At 43.8% G+C, this 6,000-nt stretch overlaps 1 protein-coding gene across 2 annotated transcripts in view; it reads left to right on the top strand.

Moving 5' to 3' along the window:
- Positions 1 to 264: 264 nt before the first annotated feature.
- DIPK1A (divergent protein kinase domain 1A) overlaps positions 265 to 6,000 on the top strand; it is a 419,807-nt gene continuing 414,071 nt past the window's right edge. The window contains exon 1 of one of the 2 annotated variants that reach the window (XM_069232363.1): positions 265 to 409. The gene's annotated coding sequence lies outside the window, so the exon portion shown is untranslated. The remainder of the gene's footprint in view (positions 410 to 6,000) is intronic. The other variant, XM_069232364.1, reaches the window with a different exon arrangement.

Here is a 6,000-nt window from a genome sequence, read left to right as displayed (position 1 = left end):
TTTACAGTACAGGAATTGATGCAGGAAAGGGCATATTATATAACAATAATAATTATGTTCTATGTACAGTTACTTTCTAGAGCACGGGCGCGTGGAACAAGTTCATCACATTAAAAATATGAAATATCACTCAACAATTAAATAAAAATATGTTCCATTTAAAAAAATTAAAAAAAAATGTGTGGCATGCCCTATTTGACATTATTTCATTCTTGTGGGTTGGGCCTGTTTTGGGCTTGTTTTGACAGATCTTAAGTTTGCTTTGGACGTCTCTTCAAAGCCGATTGTGCTTGTTTCGTCTATCGGACCTGGCTGCACTCTGTGACTGCTGTGCGCGGCCGGGGTTTGCTGCAGAAGGAGGCGGCTGCCAGAGGAGCCGCTGCTGACCATGACAGAGCCTTGCCACCAGGTATGCCGCTTCTCCCTGTATCCTTACCCCGCAGCCAGCGCTTCTGCCAACCAGCCGCAGTGCGGCTCTTGGCCCTCTCCATCCTAGGATGGGCTCTGCAGATGAGATAGGGTAGAGGTGTCAGCGGGTGCAGGTACAGCTGGCAGGGGAGGTGATGAGCCAGCGCGCGCCAGCCCTGCTCGTGATAGATATGATAGATATTCTCAGCCGCATATAGCGGGCTCACTCTTGCGCAGCTGTCACAGAACATCAGACCAGCCTTCATCAGAAAGCAGCTGGCACTAGCTGCTGCACGGGCACAGTTCACTCTTTCCAGGCTCAAGCTGAAGCCACGCTGCCCTGCCATTCACTGCACGCTTTCCCCACACTGTTCGTCTACACTGGATCTAGCACACAGTGATCTGCTTTGCACGCACAATGACTTACTGTGCCACACAGCCATTCATGCACACTCGCAGTGCACAGCGCACGTACTCCCATTCTTGAACACAGCAAAGCAGATCCTGTTGCATGTGTCCTGCAGGCGCTCGCACTCACTTGCCCGATACCCAGTGTAGCGCGCATGCAGCTGTACAAACTTCCACCGTTAGCTAGACAAATCTGCGCAGGGTTTCACGTATGAACATCCATGTACGCCCCTGTTCTTTGCCACGCTTTCACCGGCACACGTACCTCAGTATAAATGTAGATTTTCCTAGTACATTATGACTACCTCAGTATAAATGTAGATTTTCCTAGTACATTATGACGGAAAGTCTTAATTTTATTAAAGATACGGAGGCGAGTATTATGCTTCTCTTACTTTCTTTAATTTCAATAGCAGCAGTCAAGAAAACTACAACTCCCAATAGGCTTAGAACAACAAAAGCCAATGGGGAGCGAAAAACGTAATAACAGATGCACCAATCACAATCCTGACAGGTAACATACATCACACTTGACTGCGACCAGCCCTCTTTCTTGATGCGAGAAGGCTAGGAGTTACGAGAAAACAGTGGAAAAATAGTAAAAATTATAACAATTGCTAAAGTCAGAGAACAAAAGTCCCGGATCAATGCTAGGCAAAACCGTATCGAAGCAGGAATCCGGAGAGGAGAAGAAGGGATGCTTCGGAAAGAAGCTGGACATCCAGTCGATGTGATGGCATCCGGCAAATATCTCCGTTGATCAGGTAGAGGCTTGAGCTTCTTTCGTGCGTAATGGCTGCATTTGCGTTACCCAACAAACAGAAAGCTCTCTGAGTCCAGAGGGAGAGTTCTGAAGGGTCAATATCCGCGTTGTCTGTTTTGGCTGATTCTGCCAGATCCAAAATACGAGCCAGAGGCCCCACCAAATCCAGAAGTTTATCCTGGCAGTTCGACCAGGCTTTATCTACCCCTTTACGGGGGTCCTTGCCAAATTTTGAAAAGAACGTCAAAAGTGATTTGTCAATCACTGGAGTGGTAGTGATATTCGAAGAGAGAGAGGGTCTGGGGCATTCAGACCTTAATTTAGCTCTCATCTGTTTATCCAGGGGAAGCCTTAACCTGGAAGTTATGTATTGTCCCACGTGACCCGCAGGAGACCACTCAGTAGAGTTAGGATGGTGGAGGTAAGAGGGATCGAACATGGGGTTACCTTCAGAGTCTAAAATAATTTTTGCAGAAAAGGGGGTAGGAATCTCAAGTTTAGGCTTTTTTGGGGAAGAAACCTGTGAGAGCGAGCCCCATACGTCAGAATCATCATCAATGTCCCCGATGTCCTCATCGGTATCAGAAATATGAGTGATTACTACTTGTTTTGGCGCTGGAACAGTATTCTTTACTTTAGACTTACGCTTTCCGGAAGCGTTAACCATATTCCCCTCCTTTGAAGGAGGCCTGGGAGGTATATCATCCTCAGTCAGGGTTGAAGAAACTTCACCAACCAAAGCGCCATCTTTTTGTTTTACCAAATCCTTATTTTTTCTCTTTCTGCTATCCCCCGCAGATTGGGCCAAAAAGGATTGGAAAACCATATTTTGCACTGAACTTTCAAAGTTCTTTGACATTTTACTCATGGAGGATGACACGGCCTTGGTCACAGCCTCGTTAATAAAGGCTCCAATATCATTACTGGTGGAATAATCGGAAAAAGGGGATTGCCCTTCCATATTATAGTGAAAAACTAGGATAGCAAGTGTTAAATATGAGCAAAGCTGAAGGAGAGAGTAAAACACGCCCAAGAGGCGTGGCCCAGGGAGAAACCCGAGAGGAGAGAGCAACCGGAAATTCCAGAGTTCACACGCGAGGTCCGGCACGAAGAATGGCAAGCCGGCACCGAAAACGGAGAGGATTATGATCCTGGAGCGGTAAGATAAAACTGCCGAACCGCGCTGTGGAGCGGACGCTCTTCAAGTGAAGGGTGCGTCCGATGGAACGTTGAAGGCAGAAGCACTGCCTCAGACGCGCTCGAGCGCGTCGTGCCAAACTGGGCTCAGGGACCTGAATAACGCTTTGCGCGCTGCGCGCAGTTAAACGCCAAAAATTCAGCCACAGATACGAGCACAAGTCTAAAACATTCAAGACATATAACAAGAGGTACCATAAACATGCATAAGTATAAACATGTAGCAGTGAAAAATAACGTGACTTATCTTGACTGCGAGCAGCAAGAAAGAGGGCTGGTCGCAGTCAAGTGTGATGTATGTTACCTGTCAGGATTGTGATTGGTGCATCTGTTATTACGTTTTTCGCTCCCCATTGGCTTTTGTTGTTCTAAGCCTATTGGGAGTTGTAGTTTTCTTGACTGCTGCTATTGAAATTAAAGCAAGTAAGAGAAGCATAATATGAGCCTCCGTTCTTGCCATAAAATTGTCATGTGCCTCTTACAGCCTATACGATTCTATTTTCTAAACTTTGTAGTGCATACCATGCCTTAGCACTCTGCTCTTCTGTATCCAGTGCCACTTTGGCTAGCTCTTGTTAACCATACATTTTGTTGTCATATTCTCGTTTTTTCCTGTAATGTGACATGGTCCTGCCATGTGTACGCTATTATGCACGTGTAGCCACCATTGTACGCCCAACTTCCTGTGCTTAATGTGTTATCTAGTGTGTCTCCCTCATATAGCTCTGTGTGAGATAAACCGTTTCTAACGTGGATGTGGCCTTTGTAATTAAGGACGTCGCTTAAACACAAAAAACAAAATCTTTATGATTTCCATAATGCGCCACCCGGCTGGTATTTTGGTTCCTCTCTGAGCTTTTAGGTTTGTGCATCCAGATATGTAACACAACCACTGACATACACCTAAAACCAGCTAGGACTATTGGCTTTGTCAATGGTTGTTAGCTTTTTAAAGTAAATGAGTAACACAAATGACTATTGTAAATAATATTGACAATATTTATATTCTGAAATCGAGACTGAATTAAACATTACTGATGTATATGGAATGGGTAGTGCTGATCAGTGTTTTGGTATCTCACCTTAAGTTCACTCTAGGTTAAACGAGCACACCTTTTCTCTCCACATCTTGTCCATCTGCATAGCCTACACCTCATCTTTTGTTTTCAGCACCCTCTTTTTCGCTGTCTCTTCAATGAACTTCCTTGCCTCTCCTTCATTTCACCACCCACTAATCATACAATGCACAGAATAATCCATAAAAAACGCATTTTCTTTAGCTTTGTCAGTATTTTTAACAACCTTGTACCTTATTCACACACATTTGCACAGAATCACAATTACAACTGGAATCATTGACCATTGTCCTGTGTGCTCTGCAGAGAGGCCAAGGATTGGATGACCGACTGACAGACAATGTGAGAAATTCACACTGTCTTCAAACTCAACTACAGAGTGTTCTGTTGTAATCCGTGATAATCTCTTGGATGCAACTCAGTTCAAAGTGTGCAATATGCAAAATGAATATGCTAGACGAAAAGAAATACAGAAACACAAGGTTTTGTGAATAGCTTGCCTATCTTTAATTCCTTAAGAGTTTTAATCATTTGAAATATAAACCGTGACCTAACTGCTCTCATGGATTACCTTAACATTTTTTAGTTATTTTTCAGAAAGCGATTAGTACTTTTGCCATTTAGGTTAAGACCTTGACTATGGGGCGCGATAGGGACCAGTTACGTCGTCCATTTCTAATTGCTGCTGAGTCTCTGGTCCCAGGAGGAACCCGGCCCACTTAAAGCCCTTTGAGTGTGTATGTGTGTGTCTGTCTGTTTGTGTGTGTGTAAATGTACACCAATACACACATATATATGTATTTCTGTGTGTGGTGTGTGTGTATATATAGATATATAGCAGTCCACGCTATACCACCACACGTAATGGCTACAACTCCAGTCTTATGTCGGTGTATATACTTTATCTTCCATGCACTGTTCTGTATATTTTGCTGTGCATGCGGTGTGTCTAGATCATGGGTACTCACAAACATTTTCCCAGGGGCCAAAAAGTTTGGTCTGTGATATGTCTGAGGGCCGCATCAATGCCAGTGGAATGGTGGTTGGGCGAGAGGGTTGGGAGAACTGGCGGTTAAGTATTGGTAAGCAAAGCAAATGATATACATCTAGTGGCTGAATTGAGCAATATGGAACTAGAACTGGGATTAATCTTGGCTTCCCCACTTTTGCAAATTGTGTTATCCTAGGCAATTGCTTAATATTAGGTTCAGGGTCTGCATCGTACAAATCTGCTCCCGAGTTTGATTTAATAAACTATAATGCTGTTCATCTATAATAGTAACCCAGATCACTCAAAAAGTGCACATAGCATCTGACTCGCTTGTTTAATTCACTATTGGCGTATTTGTCAGGGTAGAGGTGAAAATTTGTTTCTAAATTCTTGTTTGAAAACAATCACATTGAAGGAATACTTCTCATTATACTGATACAATAAATGATACTTAGGTGAAATGGACTGCATGTTAAATTAATATACTTTTTGAATTTTGAAGAGACTGTTATATTTTTACACTTTTGCTGCAAGATGTCTTTTAAAATGAACTTGCTTCTAAAGTGAAGCTCAGGACTCCCTGGTTACTTCCTTTCCTTAACACCAGTTAACCTTGAAATAAACAATTGTCTCTCTATTTACGATCGAGTGAACAGCAACCCTGTACTCCTGTTGCCCAGGGGGCCGCATGTAAGGTCAAGGGGGCCGCATGGCCGTTCTTTGAGTATCCACGGTCTAGATGCTTTACAATGCATGCGCTTAAACATGTACACTCCCATTCCACTTTGCCGCACATTATTACCCTTGTATGTAATGCCAAGCACCTACAGTGATGTAATCTGGCTTGCATGTGCTGCTGTAGACACTTTACTGCGCATGCCGTGTTGTTCACACACTGCTACATACACTTAGTTGGTTTCCTAAACACTGCACAGTGTATGCACATGTATACAGCGTAAGCATATGGAGCAGTATATACTGCTCTTGGCATACGTGGCTTGGAATGCAGTGTCTACAGTGTTATTTAGATGCGTTGCTGTGCACGTACTGCTACCTATACATAGTAGAAGAATGCACACAGCCGTCAGTCCGCAAAGAGCTGGCATACACTGCCATATGTCCGCGCTGCAGCTTGCCCTGTTATAATATACAGTGAA

The sequence above is a fragment of the Pleurodeles waltl genome, chromosome 4_2 (assembly GCF_031143425.1).
Source record: "Pleurodeles waltl isolate 20211129_DDA chromosome 4_2, aPleWal1.hap1.20221129, whole genome shotgun sequence".
NCBI lineage: Eukaryota > Metazoa > Chordata > Amphibia > Caudata > Salamandridae > Pleurodeles > Pleurodeles waltl.
Note: the sequence above shows the minus strand (reverse complement) of the source record. Positions and strands in the feature narration are given on the sequence as shown.